Source organism: Maylandia zebra, linkage group LG15, assembly GCF_041146795.1.
Source record: "Maylandia zebra isolate NMK-2024a linkage group LG15, Mzebra_GT3a, whole genome shotgun sequence".
Classification (NCBI taxonomy): domain Eukaryota; kingdom Metazoa; phylum Chordata; class Actinopteri; order Cichliformes; family Cichlidae; genus Maylandia; species Maylandia zebra.
Genome location: NC_135181.1, coordinates 37,736,302 through 37,758,590, shown reverse-complemented (window position 1 = coordinate 37,758,590; position 22,289 = coordinate 37,736,302).

Below are 22,289 nucleotides of genomic sequence, written 5' to 3'. Positions count from 1 at the left end.
ATTTGAATCAAGCGAAGCAGATCATCAAAGACATGCAGATGCACTTAGCCTCAGGCCCAGCAGTTGGCTTTGCATGAAGGTCTGCAAACAACCGCCGACATCCTGCCAGTAACTTTAATGTCACCAAGGCCAAGAAGTGTGTCACTCCACTTCCATGTATAATGTTTGGGTCAAGGTATACATCACCTCCAAACACAAGTGTAAAAGATGCAAAATCAGTGCATTACCTGCAGTCTAGAAAGTGATCTTGAAAAGTCATAAAGCAATGAAACTTTTGCTTCCTTCAGAATAGATCAGATGTTTATTTCTGTTTATATTGCCACCGGCTTCTAAGATATGCCTTCAATTGTGGTTGTTTTTTCAGCCGCAGTAAGCTACAGAGACGAAGGTTGTATATTGCTTCTCCCTACTCTGTTCCAGCAAGATACCACATATTTCAGTTTCCATTGAGCAGCAGTAAAATTGACAAACAGTGATGCCTATTACTCAGCCACTAAGGCCCATTGTGGAGGCAAAAGCATATAAATCAAGTATCATTACCTACTGTATTTTGCTGCCCATCTGTCCTACTAGGTCACAGCAAGATGCATTGCACTTGATCAAAGTGAGTTCTATTTCTGAATGCTGTGGTTATACAGTCAGTATAACACAGGGAAGCAGAGTAACACAAGCTTTAAAAGAGTGTTGCAGAGCAAGAATGGGAAAAAGCAGGAACATGAGGTCATGGCTCCCCCTATGGTGCAAAAGGTGTAAAGCAAAATGTGCTGGGAGTGGAGACCCTGGGAACTTCTGTCCTTTCACTCTACTAACCTAGGAATGTCTGCAATCGCCAGCTGATGCACTCAACAAGCAGGAAATGAACAAATAGGGACAATTTTTTATTTCTCCAAAGTTTTGAGCATAATAAGGAAGGATGCTCATGATGATAGTAAATGAGCAGACACTGATACTAGGGATGCAGAAGTTGTTTGATCCAGTGTCAGGAAGAATCTGGCTGCTGAAGGCTGCAGAGGATGTGGGAAGGAGATCAGAGTGTTTTTATCCTGTTCCGAGCCTCAGATGTCAGCCTTAACAGAAGTAATGATCCCACCCTCCACCTGCTGCGACTCCCTCATATTAGTAACTTTGTACATAAAATTCATGAAAATGCTGTCTACAGTTGCCAGACGTTTAAGGAAACACTGAACTAGAGAAAGAGAGAAAGAACCAGAGCGCTGGTTTGGAAGTCACTACAGTGATGGTTACTGAATTATTTTTGCTTTCCCTGAAGACTTTTTTAACAGACGGGGAAAAAAAGTTCTATCCTTGTTGCAACTATTAAGGAGTTCGCAAATGCAGCAGTAAAAGCAACACAAAAAAAATACTTCTTTGTGTATCTTTGACAAGGGCCTTCACCAAGTCCTTGCAAAGATTGGAGGAATTTGAACCACATGTCGGATATCCAAGCTTTGTGCTTTTATTTTCCCTGAATGGAGTCTTAGTCAGGTACCCTTGGTTCCTGCTTTCCAACAAAGTAGGGTCAGGAGGTTAGGCAGGTTGCCATTAAGCCCCTCTTTATCCTTTCACCCAGCAACCCCATGCCCCACCCCCTCAACCCCATTCACTATGCAGGAGAAAGGATCCAGGCTTTGTACTTGCTTCGTCACCTCTGTGCCTTTAAGACTCAGGAGACTCGATCGTGTCTCAAGTAACAGCCCAAGGGAGAGGCATTTTCAGCCTTGCTACCAGCACCTGATTGGTGCTTGGTGGACATGGGGTTGGGGTGGCTACAGGCTAAGCGAGTTAGTCAAGATGCCCCTCTCCCCAGAAATGCTTTCTACCTCCTCCTAGGGGATCCCAAGGCTTTGCCAGCTGAGATATATAATCTGTCCTGAGCATTCTGGGACTGTCCATGGGTATCCTGGCAGGTGCCCTCAAAACCTCTAGTGGTATGTGCTCAGGAGGCATCAAGATCAGGTGCTGAATCACATATGGAAGAACAAATTTGTTTTTAGTGTTGGTAGTAAGGGGGAAAGGACCCCAAATTAAGCAAGAAATCGAACAAAAACTCAAAACCAGAGCATCAAAAAGATATATAAGGAACTTGAGAAGAGATAAAATTCTGGATACAAGAAGCACGACTCCTGCCATTTTAGCTGCGATGATCATTGAATATTCACATCAGGAAAAAATCTCTTACAATCTTCTCAGAGGGCTAAACGGAGTCTTGCTGAGTTCCAGACAGATCGGCCCTGACATTAAGGGATATAAATGAGAAATTGTGCAAATTCTGGGAAGTATTAGATGTACAGCAAATGTGTGGAGAAAGAGTAATGTGAACAGAAACACAGAGTGGAACAAGTCGCCGCTGATTAAGATCAGCCACTCACTAGTTATTCTACTGAAACTAGAAAGAAAAGATTTCAAGGGTGTTACATCAATACATGAGAGCGAGTGAGAGAGAGATAGAGAGCACAGTTTTCTATGAGGGGAGTGGAATTTACTGCTCTTATGCTTCATCAGTGTGCTGCAGTGGTGGCTGTAAATCTGCAGATTGATCAGGCTGCAGAGCCAAAGGGTTCCAAAACCTTATCTCAGAGTAAGGGCTCAGCAAAGTCGAAGACTCACTGTTGGTGTGAGTGATGGCCCCGGCTATCTGGCTTCCACCTGGATCCTGCTGCTTACAAGCACAAATATACACACAGTGTAAACAGCCGAATAACCTCTTTCTTCCAAAACCATATGTACATGCACTTCCTTATATATACAGTCAAGGAGAAAGAGGGAATGGTAAACTGATAAGACTGAGAAAAGCTTTGTGCTCCTGCAGGAGGTTTACATGCACAGACATCTTCTTCATGCTCTTCTTTCACAAACACTTCCCTGCAGCACAAGACTCGAACCTCTTGCAAGATAAACAATGGCCTCATCTTGGTTGGATCCATACCTTCCTGTCAGTACACCTTCCATGTCTGCCAAAAGACACTAAACTCAACTCAACTATGCACACTGTTGACTGACGATTACCTTTATTGGATGTCTCAAGCCTGAAGGCTGAGGAGACAAGCAGACTTGCCTGCTAGGCTCACGGAGGGCATCTCCCTTGTTAATATTGCAGCAGCCTTTGCCTTCAGTAATACACAAGGTAGTGATCTCGCCTGGTGGATGCCGGGGAGGGACGAAGAGTTTGTGCTCGGAGGGGGGAGAGAAGAAAGCTGCAGCCTGCTAACCCCACGGCAATGATACTGCTGCTTCCTCCTGCTTCTCGTTGTGAGTCTGAGGGTGTTACATTTGAAGTGTTAGTCTGCTTAGCTGGCAAAGCCCCTAAAATAGCTCAAAAGGATAGCTGTGGAAGACAGAACCTGTTCGTTTCTATTTTTAGAGTATGCGTGTGGAAGACAGGGTGTGAACATGCAAAGAAAACGAATATGACCAGCGAGTAATTTACACAGCCCTTCAAGCTGTTGGCATATTTGTTTTTTATAATCTGACAACTTTGTAAAAAAGTCACATAATACTGATTTTAATAGATGCGATAAATGATTCAGTCTGGGCCATCACTGACGGGTTGTTTTTTATTATTATTATTATTATTATAAAAATGTCCTCCTGATATTGTTGCCTTGAACACAAGAGGCTCAGATGCCTCTAATCTCTGTGATATATGGTCTTCATCAGCTTTTTCAATTAATGCCAGACTAATCCAGTAATCATTTTGCAAGATCTTAATTAATTTAGTACTGCAATTTAGTTTCTCTTATCAAACAGTAGGCATCTCTCTAAAGAAAAAAAAAAGGCGTCCCTGTGGAAAAGTAAAATTCCTGCAGCCTACCTTGATGCTTCACTATGTCGTATCTGCAGAAAAGCGCTACTTTACACTTACTCTCCCATGTTCCGTCCCTCATTCAAAGCCTGAATAATTAGTATAGTAGTTGTTAATAGACACGTTGCCTGCTTTGCGCTAAAGCAGCTGGTTGTGACTATTGCACGCCTTGGTGAAGCCTGTTATATTATTCAAACTGTTTTGCAGCCAGAATTATCAAAGGAAGAGAATTCCAGGAAAACACTGTTGGGAATTGATAAAGAATTGCAACTGTCAAACAACACATGCAAATATACAAATGAAGACGTGGCATGTCCTCACTTGACAAGAAGTTATTATAAAATCTGGACACCAGGTTAGCGAGTAATAATGAGGATTGTTTGGTGAACAGAACACAGTTTTCTTCCTCACCTTAATCACAGACGGTCACAACAAAATATATATATAGGTATTTAGAACATCAGTGGACACTGTCTTAAGGACACCCACAGCGCTCCTCGTTCTCAGTGTCTTTACGAAATCAACGTGGTCCTTTGGGGCAGACACTTGTCTTTCTTGTGGCTGAGTGGTGACCATAACTCTTTCCAGATGCCTCTCTGTAAGAAATGGAAAGGTGGTTGTACAACTACAGGGTGAGAGAAAGTTAGCAAGGAGGGAGAAACCGAGATGGAGAGGATGAGCTCACTTTTCATTTGTGTTGGCTATAAATAAAGAACACATGCGGGCTATCCATCTGATACTCTTCTATATAAGCTTAGCCATAAATCAGGCTAAGCCAGAGCCTGTACAGATACACGTACATCCTTAGCAGATGGGGTAAATGGAGGGAGAGTGGGTGACTGGAAATCAAGAGGAGAAAGCCCAGGCCTGGATTTTCTGACCCAAAAGATATTGCGCCATTCATGCTGTACTTTCATTCCATCGCTCTAAAAGGTCACCTGGTGGGAGGCTATAGACTCCCAGATACTTTCTGTTGACTCTTAAGTATTTTTCTTGTACGAAAAGAAGGAGAAATGTCACATGTGGATTTCTTCTTAGATTAAATGTTGGACTTAGTAGTGATTTAGATTAATGTGCTTATTCTATAGTAAAAGAAAGACTTGGAATGGGCGAGGATCTGCAGGCTGAGATTTGCTTGCGTTTGCTGGTGTTGATGTGTTCTCTGCAATAATGTACCATCAGATACACCAAACTTATATCACTGCAACTTTCCTTTCTTTTTATGTCTTCCTCTCTGTCTGTTCCGTGTGATCCTTTTTTCTTTCAAAGCAATATTTCAATGACCCGTTTGTCAAATTAGACACTGTGTTACCAAAGAGCATTTTCTGGCAGGGCATGCGTGGTTGAAAAAAAGGGAGAGAACACAGGATAAATAAACACAGGAGAAGGAAAGGGGTACATTTTATGACTGATGGCTTTCAGTGTGTGTGTGTGTCCCTGCGTCATTTGGCACCTCATATAACTGTTACGGTTTCAAGCATCCGCGTACCTGTTATTCTGTCGCTCCACAGTGCTCAGCTCTTGATTTTTAGCTTATGATGGGATTTGTGTTTGTTACAGGTTGGTCAGAGTTTAAAGCTTTTTCCCCTCCCTCTCAAAACTGACACAAATAGAGATTTGTTAATATTTCTCGAGATAGGTAGACAGGAACATCTAAGCATGAAAAAACAAATGGACTGAGACAGAATAAGAGAGAAATCTTTCTGGCTGTAGTTTAATGATAAGCAGTCCTGCTACTCTGTGCTGCTCCAGAGTTATTGCATTCTGTGAGGACGGTGGAGGTGTGCAGGGCAGAATCATATAAAGATTGGAATAAGACAGCAACAACTGCTAAGATAACCAAGCACACAGTATTGTTGTGTTTCTCTGCTGTAAAATACTATTTCTTCTCATTTTGATGGCCATTTGTCTTGCACTGACAGTGCCCACTGCATAAGAGGCAGCTCTGTAAACACCACTAAGTGAAACTGCACACTCGGTCCATTGCTGTGTTGCATCCCACTGTGCATCCCTTCAGCCAAATATCACATGGGATTTCTATGCATTTCCAACTAATTGCATGTCGAGGCCGGTGTTAGTCTGTACTATATGGCAAAATCAAAACAATACACTACATGCACAAGTCTTAAGGCCCACCCCTCATTTCTCTATATTTTGGTAGGAGAATGGGAAATTGTTACAGCCGTGTATGTTTCAGTGCTTTTCTGAGTCATTAATTTAATCAATTTTGTTAAGCTCTCCAACACCACTGGCTGAAATGAAGACCCAAATCTCCATCATGTTTTCCAAAAGGCTGTATACACTCAATGTTGTGCCTCCTGAAGTCCTCTGTGCATTCTGATGACAACAGTTTGAACCAACACTTTCAAATTTGGATTCATCACTCCATAAGACCTGTCGGCACTGAGTTTTAGTCCAGTTCTTGAGTAATTTGGCGTACCTCACTCTTTACTCCCTGTTTCCCTTCCTTAAGAATGGCTTCTTGACAGCCACCCCTCTCCTGAGACCATTTGTTAATGAGGCTTCAGAAAACAGTACATGGATCAACTGAAGGGCCGGATGCAACTTGGAAGCCTGGAAAACTAATGCTCAAGACCACTTAAAAAGTGGGAAGTGGCTTCAGATATTTGCACAGTACTGTATGTTGGAATAACACAACCAGCTCTTTAACGAAACTGGGTTATTATTCATGTTTCATTAATACATCCATATGTCCAAATATTTCAGTTAAGTGACTCATATAATCACATCATAAATAACATTAGTTTAATATAATTATAAGTTTAAAGAATAAAATACAGAAAGAATATTTAATATATGAGCTACCTAGTCTTAATATTTTATCATGTTTAAACAAAGGTATTAAGAGTAAACGTTGAAGGAAGTACATTTCATCAGTGTCGAGCATTCTTCTGTCTTCCTTGAGGATTACACGACTGTATTTTCCATCTACTAATACTTCCCTTTTTAAGAAAAACTTCCTGAGATTCTTGTTTCATGAATGGAGTGTAAGAGGAATAATGTGGGCGCTTTTTGTGTTTTTAGCTCCACTTTTTAGTTTGTCAGCAAGATAATTTAAAACGAAAACCAGGCTCAATTTCATGAAACTTGGTGGAGAGCTGAATGGAGGAAAAAAAACGGAAGCAGCATTTACATTTTACATTTAATAAAAGCTGGGCAGTCTGTATAATAATGATGCTAACAGGTATATATAGTGATGGGAAGGGCTAGAAAAACAGAGCAAAAAAGCAGCCATAAAACTGGGACATACTTTGTATGAGACATGACACGAATCGTGCGAGTTCACAGAACAAGTCAAAATTTGCAATGGGTTTTTGCACGCTTCAGTTGTTGAAATGTTTTTAATAAATTCTGGATAAGTGGGGAACTCAAGTGTGAAAAAGGGGAAAAGAACTGTCATTCAAAAACCCCTTTCGGAAACAAAAGCCATAAAGAAAGGATTCCACAGGGCACGGAAAATCCAAATTAGCTCTGTCGTGTTCATCTTACAGTCATTATAAATGAAATGAATTTAAGTGTCAGATTATTAGAATATGTCAGAATATTCGTGTCACTGTCACTCACCTTCCACAAGCTAGCCTGAGGTGATATCAGTGACACTAACACGGGCTAAAGCGCCACTTAATTCTCTTTCACCGAACACAGCACAACCCGCTAGTGACCAAAACATCTAGCTCATAGTAATCTGCAAACAGACCTTTTAAAGACAAAGACAAAGAGTCGGCAGGCGTTTACGCCGAAAGCGCTATAATGTACACACGTGGAAACTTTGATGGGTTTCAGTAGCGTTTCAGACTAGCACTGACCTCCTTTAGCGGAGCACAGAGATAAAAATAGATGACATTTGTTTAATATCAGACTAATACATAACAGGTTTCAATTTTTTTCATATGCCTGCATTGAAGGTATTTGTGTGATTTCCTGAGAGAAAAATTCAACAAAATCCATCTCCTCCAGCCACATGTCTCTGTGGCTACCTCCCTGCTCTCTTATTCCCAGCACCTCCCTTCATCTGCCCACTCTGCTTCTCTGCACTCTCTCAAATGTCACTTTGTTTGATACACAGGGGTGAAGACCAGGGAGGCGCGCAGACAGAGATTTGGCTTACTGAGACGTTTGCTTTATCATAGATTGTTTAATCCAAAACCTCTCCTCGGATGAAAATACACCAGACTCCCCTGGATCGTTCCTTGAGGCATGTTGCCAGTTCATTCCAATATATACTGTAGTTCATTGGAGCCTGTGGCTGGTGGAACATATTGTATGAGTGTTTACTTTTATAGAAAGAAGATTTAACTGTGAAGCAGTACCAGAGTATCAAAACTACTCTAAAAGTTGCAATAAAAACAAAAATGCGTGTTTTTTAGTTTTTTTTTTAATTAATTTATTTTTTATTACTAAGATCAGCTTAATTTCAATCCTGACTGCTAGCAGAGACGAGGTGAACAGTGTTTTGCTGCTGTGTGTTGTTTGTAATTGAATCCTTCCACGGCTCTCTGGAAAGCCATTAATCACTCACCTAATTGAGTCACGGACCAGTAATTAGCGGTGATTGGGAGCACGATGGTTGGAGTGATTCCCTTTGATTAGATACCCTTTAACTGTGGCACGGCAGACGTTGGGAGAACATCCACAGTGCCCCCTGTTGAAGCTGACAGCTCCCCTGGCACATTAATTCGTAGATGTGATCAAAGCCAAGAACCCGTGCCTACAGAGGAAAACTCCTACATCTGCCTCTGTGATCCTCACATGACCACATGGAGGTCAGTAGCCAAAAAAACAGCGATGAAGACTTTACAAACAATGGGTGTGTGTGTGGGTGGTTCTTCCCTCTCAATAAAGCTCATTTAAAAGATATTAGTCAGTGAAACTAAAGGAAAGGACAGAAGACATTGCGGAAAATGGAAACACTTGCATAAATTCTAATTAAAATGATAACAACTAATAAGATTATGTTCTTCACTCTACCAGACTCAGTGGCCACACACTTGCCAGTTTCTCCTTGTGTAGTTTATCAGTGTGTGCACACAGGAAACCCAAGGATGGTCAAATAAATATTCAATTAAATTTCCTGGGTATTAATTAATTTCTCTTATATCCAAAGGTAATGTCACCAGGCATGGTAACAATAAAATGTCTGAATATTGTCAAAGTTTTAAAACACAACTTCTCTTTGTGTTGAGGCTCAAAATACCTCCCACTCGACCGTCACCTTGATTACATTGATATTATTCATTAATTTCTGATTGCAGCAGGGTTTCGTTTTGATTCAGATGATAGCAAAACCAGAAGAATGATTTCATTTTCAAAAAATGAAAAGCATGACTGCTTGAAAACTTATGCAGGAAATTACCCTGCTTAAGTTTTAAACATCTCAAACTGTCCTTGGCAGCAAAGTCCAAACATTACTACCCACGACTTGTAAAAACAGGCATGATGCTGAAGAAGTAGAAGGTAAGTAAATGAGTGTTTGGTTCCAATAATACTTTTGGAGCAAAACTAATAATAATAGTATTCTGGCGTCAAATTAATGGTTGAGGGAGATGGGTACTGAGATGCTACAGCATCAGAATTATTGGCTGGCATGTGCATCGGTGAAGGCAGATGACTCTTCTGGACATCCTGTTACTTTAAAGGTTGATCGGTCAACTTCCATGGTGAAAGCACGGGTTAACTGTAGCCACATTGCAAAGTAAAAGGAAACGAAAGTCAATTGAAACAAAAACACAAGCAGTCATTGTCTTGGTTTTATATGATTTTTTTTCTTTCACATGTCAGAGTCCCACTTTTATTATCACTATGCTAACAATTCAATTTGAGGGATTTTCTATTAATGTAGAGGCGATGCTACCAAAAATAAAGGTCTTTTAAAAGCAAGGAGTTCTTGCTTAGTCCTAGCACGTTTGGCTTGCAGCTCAGATATCTTGAAGTAGAAGGTGATGCTCATTGTCTGTGTGAGATTGTGCCAAAAGCAACCAGGTTGGCATAATGACAGTGTGTTACACAGTAAGACAGACAAGGGGAAAAAGCTTGTACTCCAAACAAAACATTTCAAGGACTTCTTTAGAAGTGTTGTCTTTTGGCAGGAACTCTATTTGCTTTGGACTTTGGCCTTTGCAACTTTGCAGCCTTTTACATACATAATAAAACTATACAACACACTTAAACATCAGTCTCAGTAAGTTTATATTCTGTGCATGTCAAACATTGCTCAGCCAAACATTTCTAGGCTACTAAATCAGAGTGTATGCACTCCTTGAGGATGCTAGCCAATCAGAAGTATGAGCCAGTTAATACATGACCGTATGCAATACAGCCAAATCAGACAGCAGGACTCAGGATCCTCGACCATTATGACCACTTGACCAACACGAGAGGTCCTGTGAAAATTTAATTTGCTTCTAAGACTCATTCAAATACATAAAAAAATAGTAATGTCAGCAAACCTTGACTGGCATTATTTTGTCACGCTATGAACAACTTTAATTTCACACATGTCTGCACGACATCATGTTCAGGGATGACTTGTTTTGAGCATTTACAAAAAAAAGACCAAAACTGTCATGTTTTTTTTTTATTAATTGAGTGTTTTCAAATAAATGTAGATGCTTCTTGGCATACATTTCAGCAATGATGGCAAAAGCAATGTGCTGCCAAAAAGCAAAAAAGCATTCATCAGAAGATAAGTGGCAAATACACACAGAAGTAACAATCTGGGAGTTAACCTGGTGAGCTCTGCTTGGCTAGATAAAGGAGATTATCTGCACTGTTGTGAGCTGGGGCCTAGTTTATGTGTGTGTGTGTGTGTGCTTGCTTATGTACACTTGTTTTGTTTTCCATTTGAATGTATTCAGGAATATACTGTGGTTTACTGTGGATCCCCCCCACCTCCGAGGTGGACTCTTGGGTTCTCAACGCTTGTCTCAGTGTTCCCACCTTTAGTTTTTAGAGACATTATTGCCTCTGTCTTGGCTTCTTGTCACAAAAGTTAAAAGTTAAGCAACTGGGAGGATTTTCTTTCAGGAATAAACATGTGTTTAGTGTCTCTGCAAAGAAGAAATGTTGTTCCTTGTGTGCAAACAATTAGACACACAGGAACAAAATAAATGTAAGTCATCAATTAGGCCCATCAATTAAAACACTCAGACTGCCAGCTAGCTCCTTGGAAACCAGGAGTTGGCATGGCAACCAATTAGGCAAAGCTACCAATTCATTATGTAAACAGCATGGCTAGAACACATCTGCAGCTAATAGGATTACTTGGCTCAGTCTACCTTTTGTGTATTAGTCATGTGGTATGAATATAACTATATGGCAATTTTTTGATAATGTATTATGTGCCCACTGCCGGAGGCGCTTATAATAGAAGGGTTTGCCTATGTTAAGCAGGCGACCATTTTTTATTTATTTTTAGTTGTCGTTGTTGATGCCGTGGCCTTAGTCGTGTTAAAAAAAACCAGTGTCCAAATGACCAAACCACCAACAAACCATCAAAAAGAAGTGGAGGAGGATGAATATGAAACTAAATCGGATTATTCAAACAAAGAAACTTTTTCAGAATGAGTAGCAGCTGTGCTTGTAGACCCTCTTGAGGTCCTCCAGATACAGATTCACTGATGTGCAGAAGGTCAAGACAACCAGAGTCTGAAGTATAATACGTGGCGTGTTGAAAGGGAACTGAAATGAGTCTAGGGCTTTATTAAGAAGACTCACGGATTGATTTCCTGTCAGCAAGCATCCATGATGAGATCGATGTAGTCAGGATGGGATATAGAGATGGAGGAAGCAGGAGAACAGACCGAGAGATCTTTCCATTCTTGGAGCTGCCTCCGACTGCCTAAGGTTCACACTGTCTGATCAGCAAACCAAGCAGAACTGCCTTCTTCTTAACTAATTAAGACATTACTGGGAGGTCTCTCTATCCATATTTGATGACGATCCAAACCACAATTAAGATGAGCCCTTCTACAGAGGCTGTAGAAGTCTGATTGATAGCTCCCACATAGCGAGGCTGATAGGTGCTAGGTCAGTGAGCTGGCGTCTTCTTTTGCAGAATACCCTTTAACCCCTGTCTAGATTGGTTAGTCCCCACTGGGAGCTGAACGTGGACGATCTACATCTGCTTGTTAATGAAATAAAAGAGCAATTTAGGTCTCCTCGGCTCCCAAAGGAGCACATTTCATCTCCTTAACGATTGGCCTTCGTGAACCCAGCCTGGCATTGCTGCATTTTATCATAAGTTATGCCATCAGGGAAGCTTATTAAAAATGAACTGAACTGAAAGGTTTTAGGAGGCGCAGATGAAAATGCCAGAGGCTAGAGTTAGCCTAATTGTTTATGTAAAATTCCAGAAGCAGAAAACAAATTAGTATGTTGTCATTGGCCTCTACACATTAAATGGTATGAATTGTGTCTTTTCCCCTTTTTTAGCATTTCTTTAGAGAAATTATTGCAGGCGTATATACCTGTCTAAAACTATTGTGGGTAATGCCATAAAATTAAACTCAGCTGAGCATACAAATCCTTGGCTTCGTGTCCACAAACCACATATTGAGCAGTGTCATCACCTACTCACTGAGGCTCACTCTGCTGGATTTAAATTCAAACTTCACTGCAGCTCAGTATTACTGATTAACATCCAATCGACCCATCTTTCTTTTTCAACAGAAAAGGGGCTCCAAATGGCATTGCAGGAACTTAAAAATTCATATTTAAAGAGATGAAAACACAAGGCTTTGGTCCGGATAATTGGATGAAACTTTGCTGCACATCGAGCTTCTCAGGCCTCACTTCATTTTATGATAATGATAATTGAAAGATGGCGGAGGAAAAAAACTATATTACAGAGCTGGATTAACAAAATGCCCACACTGGGTGCTAAATTCACTCTTGTTACACTTGTACTATAGCAGTGTTGAGCACCAGGCCTCTGGTTATAGCGCACTGACTCAATTACCGCCCCTTTAATCAAATTTTTCCCCCTAAGGTCGGGATACGCTTTAGCTGCAGAATAGAGTACCTTTCGTTTTTCAAGCCAAAGGAAATTCCTAAATATCCTCATATTTATGAGCTTTGACTTTTCTTTAATATGATACCGCATAAAGTCTATTAATTTAACTGTGTTAGTGTTATAGCGCTCTCCCTATGAGTCTGGTGAAAAACGGACACAAGCTCAGACGAGACCTGGGTGGGGTTAAGCCTACAAGACCACCAATTTAGCTGATTTGAGATTATTCTCCCTTTTTCAAGGGCAGCCATTAAGTTACAATGGAGTCAGACGTTATTGTGAGAATTACAATTTCCTCCTCGTAGAGGAAAACAGAGTGGGTGACTTAATGCGTTCTGTAGTACCCATAGTGAAGTTATCCCCTCTAGGCAAGTGTATCATTTTAATGAGGTTGCAAAGTAAAGTATTCAGTTTCATATATAACATTGCACCTTTAATAAAGCTGGAATCAATCAGATATTTTTCAGTGAATGTGTTGATAAAATGAGCTTATGAGTCGAGCTGAACTAGAGTAGCTACTGCTACAGTCTACACGTGTAAATCAATAACTCCAGTTACTGACACAACTTAATTTAGTTCTGTTTGAGTTTATTTAGATGGTGCCAAATCACCACAATAGTCACCTCAAGGTGCTTTCTACTGCAAGGTAAAGACACTACAGTAAGCACGTTGGAACAGTGGGAAGGGAAAACTACCTTTTAACAGGAAGAAACCTCCCGCAGCACCAGGTTCAGGAATGGGCAACCATTTGCTCATGGTGTGAGAAAAAAAGGAGTACAAAGGAAAATGAATAAATAAATAATGGGAAAGAAGACAAAAATTCATGACTTGCAGTAGTGGTATAAACACTACTGAAAAGAGGTAAATGCAGAAGAAATGCTGAGCGCATTACATGACATCACAGAAAGACCTGCAACAGCTTGAGCCTATTGCAACAGAACTAAGGAATGGTTCTAGGTCAACTGATCCAGCGCTAACTTTAAACTTTATCAAAAAAGACAGGTTTGAGTCTTATCTTAAAAGCAGATAGTGTCTGTCTGGAGCTGGTTACACAGGAAAGGGGCCTGATATCTGAAGGCTCTGCCTCCCATTCTGCCTTTAGAAATGCTAAAAACAACAAGCCTGCAGTCTGAGAGCGAAGAGCTCTATTTGGATAATATGGTTTCTATGAGGTGTTTAAGATATGATGGGCACTGATTATTCAAGAATTCACATGTACTGTATGACATGAAGGAAATCAGCTTTGGGTGAGACTTCATGTATATAGACTGGATATAAAAGTTGAACGTGTGATTTTATTTACAGCAACAACAAAACATACAGAAAATACAAATGTAAAAGGATAAAATCTCATTTGGTCTTCTGTTTTTGCAGTATTCAGTAATTTCATGTAATATGAGTATTTACATAGTTAATACTGAGCAATATGGGGTATTTAAACATGTCAGTATAGAAGCATTGTACAGTAGAAAATCCTGCTGTTGTTGAGCAAAGAGCACATTCACTAAAAATGGCAAAAGAAAAGAAGAATACAGCTGGACCTGAAGTACGACTGGTGACACTGATGACTCGCTCTGCGTCAGCTGTCATCTGCATAGAAGCAGCTTTCAGCAAATCTGGCCTGGTTGTCTGCTATATCATGCATGTAACAGCATTAAGGAGACCCTGAGAGAGTTGGCCTTGCTAAGTGTTGCTGTTTTGCTGTGTCGTCTGCATGCTCACTGACCTGAATCAAAGGGCTTTGCTCAGAAGAAAGTGAACCCTACATCAAGCCCCATGCCACACATCAAAGCCTCTGTTAGGTCCTCATGGTCCCGCATGAGTGTATGGGAAGTAGCAGGTTAAATGTTCAAACTCTGCAAAGAAAATATTTAATTGATAATAGAGATACTCATTGGTAACTTTGGCAATAATAGGGAAAAAATGAGTTTGTGCACTTGCTCTCTTACTGATCACATTGTGCAAACCAGAGTGATTACAGAGAACTGGCAACATAATTTAAAAACAGCCCACATGAACTAGACGCTGTAAACAGTCGGTTCAACACAAAAATTTAATCAAAGTACCAGATTAGCCAAAAAACTTTGGGAGAAAGAAAAGCAAACTTCCACTAAGCCACAGAGTGTTGCTAGGGAAAATAGAAATGATGTCCTTTTCAGGGTTCCTACTTGGACAATGTTGCTAATCTGCTGTTGCAACCACAGCGTAATTAAAACTGTTAAAGAAATCCTTAAAGAAAGAAAGTGGTCTCACAGTAATTGTGCCAACTTTGCTATGTTAACTTTGTCTGTCTGATGAAACAGCATAGGGAGCATTATTAAATAATACAGTGTAGCAAGGCTGCCGGTGGGAAAATCAGGTCAAATTATTTTCTTCATTCTAGGTAGGTCTCTGGCTGTATGAGTATAATCCTCTTTTCTCTTCCTGTTTTGCTCTCACACACATTTCCACTATCAATTTTTTCCATCAGTAAGAGAAAATAAATTAGCTGTAAACAGAGCTGAAAGTATCAATTCTGCCACTGTGAAACACTGCATAGCCAAAGGTCTGATATTGTATGATGTCTGTCTACTTGGTGTTTTGTTCATCACTACATATTTACGTGCATACAAAACATATGCTTATGTGAAAACATGCGCTCAAATGGACATTCACGTAGCCTTGAGGCCCTCTGCAGAGCCTCTCTGTATAACTGATAAAAGAAGTCTCCCCAGTCAGGAAAAGTCAGATAGCGTGTCCTCCTTTCTGTGTGTGTTTTGGTGCCATGAGAGAAAATGGCTTGATTTATCAACTGCTGGGCCAAAAGTCTGCAGAGAACAAGCTGACTGATCTAGCTCTTTCAATCTGACAAGGTCTCAAAGACATGAGCAAGCGGGAGAGTGAGGAAGAAGCGGGGAAACAGGGGCAGACAGGATTGGTTTGAGAGCCAGATGATTTAGAGGTCTAATATCAGCCATTATTGCCACTCCTAGTCTTGAGTTTCCTAATTTCCCCCTAATGGAATCCTCACCCATCACTGAGCATACTGATCGCCTGTTAAACAGAGCCCCTCTCGACCAATCATTACGAGGCTCATAGCTGTCAACTGCCTATCAGATGGTGGAAAATGGGAATTTCTGAGCATGAAAAATCAGATAGTGCTGTTTAAGAGAAGTTCCCTGGTGAAACTTTTGTTAGGTGGGGCTGTGTGCGGTATCTAGCTATTATCAGCACTTGCCTCACTTTGAGTCAAAATATCAAACAAATTCAGATGAATGCGTCCCATTTGGTTCACTACAATAATTTCATTATTTGATGCTAAGAAAAGTTATACCTCGAGCCACAAAGGCTGAACAAATAGCAAATTTTACTGGTGTCTCATACACAGTTACACTCTACTTCCTACTTCTAGCTTCTTGTCTGATTACATTGTCTGGCTGTAGTTTCAAGTTAAAAAGCCCTCATCAGTAACATCACAAAGCTCCAGCCAGAGCTGAATCCACACGAATGTGCAAATACCTCCACGAGATGTCACATTGGGTGCGTAGCCATCTCCCTAATTCATTCATTGAACGAGAACTACTGGAAAAGACCCTTGCAAAGAAAGATTAGCTAACACGAGGCCTTTCTTCCTTATGTCAGATCATCCCAGCAAGCTCTTAACATTAATATAATATCCATGTTCAATGAGCACATAAAATATGGTACGGATTATCAGCATGTAGCTATGGATCCCATTGTTAGCTACCAAGGAACACACGACCACTTGTTTCTGAGTGTGCTGAAAAGTTTTGGTCTGTGGCCACCTCACTTTGTGTAATTTTCCCCCTTTCCTGCCTAAGCTTGGAGGCAGCAGGCCAGAGCTCCTGCAGTGTAATGTAATGTTAAATGAATCTGCCATGCTGTAAACCTGTTATGGAGTTTTAAAAGGCCTATACAGGACCAGCGAGGCAAAAGAGAGAGAAGGAAAGGAGAAGGAGCAGCAAAGGAGACCATTTCTCCTTCTCTTCTTGCCAACCATACAGCTAAGGTATAGAGTGGCTGCGGCTATGTACTTCATTGCTGTCACCAGCCACTTCACCTGGCAAAGGGTCAGCAGGACTTTGGAGGTTTTTGGAAAAGAGATGTTTCCAGAGAAAGGGCATGAAGTGGAAAAAGTAGAGGGCTGGTAATAGACAAGGGGGATGAAGGAGGAAATATGGCAAGACATAGTTATAAAGAAGAGCGAGACCCTCAGGCACTGTGCTAGTCCAGCTTGACCAAATGGCCTCTTTGTAGCCTAGTCATGGTCCTCTTTCACATGGTTTGTTCAGGTGTTTAGTTTCAGTTGAGGATGAATAGAAAGCCCGGTAGTCATAGTTACTAAGTACAGAGGTTTTCTGCAAATGTCACTTATAATACAAAAGCATCTGTTGTTAAAAACTGTAGTTAAAGCACAAGGATAGTGGATTTGTATGCTTTTCTTGGCTGCCAATAAACCAGCCAGAGAAAGCGGTTGCAGAAGGCCTTTAATTACCCCTTTACAAATTGACTGTAAGTGTGAAAACCTGTTTTGTTTATACTGCTTTCTGCAAGTATTTGGACCCCCAATGCAACTTTATCTTCTCTTCTTAATTGAGCAGTTGTTTGCCAGACTAATCTCCAAGGCTTGTGTACACAACAATCCTGCAAGATGCTGCAAATTAAAGACTTATCTTAATCCTCTCCTTCCCAAAACATTAGCCTTTCAGATCAGGACAATTCAAGCCAAATGTTTATGCGTGCGTGTGTGTGTGTGTTGTGCAGAAAGTGTAAAAGGTACTTTCAAGCCAACCTGAATTAGCCTGTGTTAAAATATGTATGGAAGACAAAACCAGCCAGCTCACTGTAATGCACGTTGATACATATTTTGAGGATGCATGAGACATATGAGATTGAGTCCTTGAACACTTAATGAGAAACACAGTAGTGCAATAATGTAGCAATTTTATGCTACTCCGAAATGCCCATCAATACCTTTGTCTGAGGTGTAAGTTGTTCCCCGACAAACCGTGAACACCTGCCTCTCTAATCCCATCAATTAATCAGGAGACTAACTACTAGCTTGGGTTACATCCAACATGGCTTTCACATCCTTTATTCTTGCGCGTCGGCCTGTGCAATCTTCTAATCAGAGTAACCCAATCCTTACCGTGTATCCACTGCCCAGGCTAAAAAAGGACAAGACGCGACTGTGAAGGAGACAGATCCTGCTTTCGTGTCTGCCAGCACTCGCATTTTGGCCTCACATCCAAACGCAGTGCACCTCCGCTCCATGCCATTCCTCTTTTTCACTCTCTTTTTTTTCCTTTGACATGCAGCGCACATTCTGGTTTATCCCTCATCTGCGTCTGTATTCTAGTCACATATGTAGTGGAGGAAATACACGGGGAAGGTATTAGGCCGAGTGATTTATTTTTCTGAGACTTAAACCAAACCAGAGCCTGAAGACTACCATGTGACCTAACTGCCCATAGTGCATCTAATAGTATTGCATTGTGATGCATTTGCTCCAAACGGGGTCATGTCCCTAATGATCGCACTCATTCATATTGATCTCTAAAATATCATCTTTAAAACAAGCCCTGAGGTTCATGTCGAACGAGAAAAAGCTCCCTGTAGACAGGAGTTGAAGAATAGGAGAACAATATAAGTACATGAAAGGCCAGTGGCTACACGCCAGGTAAAGTGTCCACCTATTTCTATCTCTCTGCCTCTCGGCAGTAATGATTAGCCACAAAAAAATGAACTGTCCTTTACTCACTTCCATAGCTGCTACAACAACCCCCCGTAAGACACACTGAAAGACAAAGAAAAACAGATGCAGGAAGTAGCAGGTGAGCGTGTCTTGTGGTAATGGCGAGTAAAAGAACAAAGTATTGATCCGCCTTCCTACCGGCGTGTTTCCTTCAATTTAGAAATTAGAACAGTCTGAAAACTGCATTAAACAAACCTCTTCATATTGATGCACTGTAAAAATGAAGAGGCTAACACAGAAGTGAAACAACTACTGCAAAGCACACATTCACCCTGTGGCAAAATGGAAATCCCGCACCTTTTTTTCAGTGGCCAGGCCCTGCAAATAAAACCACCACTCTGGAAGAAATTTCTGGGACCATGACGATATGGTCAATCAGTTTAAAAGCTTATAAAAGTCTTTCCGGATCAGGCTTTTCAACATATCAGGATGCTGGTAAAAAGGTTTGGCTTCCTTGGTAATGTTGGCTGGTAAAATGTGGCTCATATTACTTGAATGATACAAGGTTTTGACCATACATGTAATAGTAAATGCAGACTCTGCCACAGGAGCTAAAGCAGTTGTCCTCTGCTGAAACGAGTCGTCTCATAAATGCAGAGAACAACTGGAATCTGGGCTGGGAGGTTTCCTGTGTGTATAATATGCCCTAGCTTATATTGTTTTAAAATCTATTCATGCAATTACATTCCAAGAAGATGATGGGGGGGGGAGCGTTGTTTCCAGAGGGTTACAGTTCCCATGTGTACTGTGAAGATTCAAGGACAGAGCAGGCTGATGAGGGGTACAGGATTTTGAAAGAGGCATAAGATGAGCTGGAAAGTCAGAAACCTATACTGCAGACATCATTTGATATATAAGGGTTAAGGTATCCTGTATAAATGTTTAATCACTGTCTGGGCTCCTGGTTGTTAACCTTCTTAACTGTGGGCTTGAGAGAGCCAATGATACTGCTGTCTAAACACTGGGCATTTGCCTTATCACATCTTAAATCCTCAGCCCCTAGGCTAACCATCATCTAAGAGGTTTGCTGCACATAGCCCTCATCTGACAAAGAGAGCAGCTGTTAGAGTCAATGATACACTTCAGTTCCCATCACTTATCAGTAAACATGGATTGACTTTCTTAGTTTCATGTAGTGTGTGCGTGTGTGTGCATTTGCGAGTGTGCAGTTTGTGTGTTAAGTCAACGCGGGAGCTCCCAGGAAGCCTTAAAAGATAATATCAAGTTTTCAGAACTTTGTTTAGATAAAAAACACTGATCTGTAACCTTTAACACTGCAACCTTTAACAAATGCAACAAAAGTGCCCATTTTGTGTCTGCTTGATGACACAGATAATGCTGACGCCAGGAGCCTTAAACGACATCAGAGAGACGGGGATCAGGTTTAATCAAATCAAAGCTACTGCACCCATGGGAAGAGCCGGTTCTTTAAAGGAATCCTTGCCATAGGATTTTCTGCCCAATGTGAGGTAATATTTGCACAAAAGCAAAGTTGCCCACAATCAGAGTTCTCTTAAGACTTACGAGATGCTCTACTTGCAAGGTTCATATCAGTAAGTACTTTTAACTAACTTTTTGCTATTCAGGAGGAGCAATGAATACACATATTGACAGGTAATCTTAACCTCAGTTTCATATACCATGGTCTACTGTCTCAAACTAGAGTGTGATGGTCTGTGGCTGTTTTGAGGCTTCAGGACCTGAAAAAACTGCCATAACTGATAAACTGAATTGAATTCTACTTTCTACTACAAAATCTTGAAGGAGAATGTCCAAGTCCACCTCTGAATTTCCCACAAAAACCTACAATGAAAGTTTTGGAGTGGCCAGTCGAGACAGATTGAGATGCTTTAACATTTAACAAACATTGTTCATGCTCTAAAACCTTCCAATGTGGCCGATTTAAAACAATTCTTCAAATAAAAGTGGGCAAAAATTCCTCCACAGTGATGTGAAGAGTCATTTCCAGATAGCACAAACACTTGATTACAGTTCTTGGTGCCAAGGACGCCACAACCAGTTATTAGGTTTAGGGGGTAATTACTTTTTCACGTAGGAACAGGAAAGTTTGGACAGCTTTTTCTGTTGATAAATGAAACCATTATTTAAAAACTGTATTTTGTATTTAGGTTATCTTTGTCTAATATTAAATTTCATTTAATGGCTTGAAACATGTAAGTGTGATAAATATGAAGAAGATAGAACTCTAAGATGGGGCAAATGCTTCTTTACAGCACTGTATGCCAAGAGCAGCCTCAGTGTGACCTTTATTTGAGGCTTTCCCACACAGTGATGCCTGACCAAAATAGAGGGGACAGTCTAAAGAAATCAATTACAACCTGATGATTTGCAATATCTCATTTGGTTCAGTTTAATCTTGGTCGTTGTGTTTTACAAGGGACCCAAAAGAAATCTGCCAGATTTATGTCCACATGTCTGAATTAAATGCACATACTCAGCCAAATTTGGCCCGCCTGTTCCACCCTCCACATCACATGCCAGACTACCTCCACCACACTTCACCACACACATACACACAAGAGGCATGACTCACCCCTTTTCCCACTGTTCTGCTTTCCATTACGCCAATACATTTTTAAACCAAGAGAAAAGTCACACTCCTTTTGGTAGGAACCCAGAGAGACAGCAGCCAACAATCATCCCAACAACAGGACTGATAAGCAGAAGGCACCAAGGAAAAGTTTATTTACAAGTAAGGCTGCAGAGGAGTAGATATTGCCTGTTTACAAATTTAACAAAAAAATATCGAGAGTGCCTGGATGATATCACTGTCCTCATATTTGTATCTGAAAATCCTAGATAGGGATGTAAAACATAGTTATACAAGTAAAACTCCTAAACTTTACTTTAGGTGTTCAAGTAATTTCATGAAAAAAGCCTCGGCCTCATCTTGGACTAGTTCCACATACAGCATTCGATGAACATGAATATGCTGTGTGTGTATATTTAGCAGAAGGGGGAAAAAAACGAGATTCCCAAGATTACACTGTAAACTTTGAGCTTTTAAAACTTTTGCTTGGTTCATGGAATCTACACCAATCCGCTTTGGCATGATCTGGAAAAATGTGCACGGTTTCATTTAAGTGTACTGCCCTCAAACACAGTCATATATGAGTACAATGATGCAATTGTGTGTCTGCATTCTTCAAACTTCAGATAACTTCTCAACTAACAGGCATGTTTGTCTCAGCAGTATTCCACTCACCACTTGGTGTTCCCAGCAGCCCCTTTGCCACAGTTTATTCTCAGCGGAGGGTTTGAGGTTGGTTTGGCTGTAGCAACACAGTGGCTTTCCCAGTGTTGCCGCCACCTGTTGTGCTTATCGGATTGGGGTGACTGTATTGGAGCTAAAATTGAATAAGACATTTGAAACCATGGCGTTGTATTCTCTACCTCTTTTTTAAATTTTTCTAGCTAACTAGTTTCAAGCTAAAGATGAAAGACATACAGCTCTGCTATCACTTTCGACATAAAGACAAAAAACTAAATAGCATTTGGAGGGTTAATGGGCTAGCTGATATATAATAACACGTAATCTGGTGGCGGCAGAACTGGAAGTAGGCTAATATAAAAAAGTGGCAGGATAAGGGTTAAATCGAGTCTACACCATAAATGCACCAAACTTCAGCCAAGAGGCCATGTAACAGGATCCCATCAAGAACCTGAGTGTGTCATTGATATGG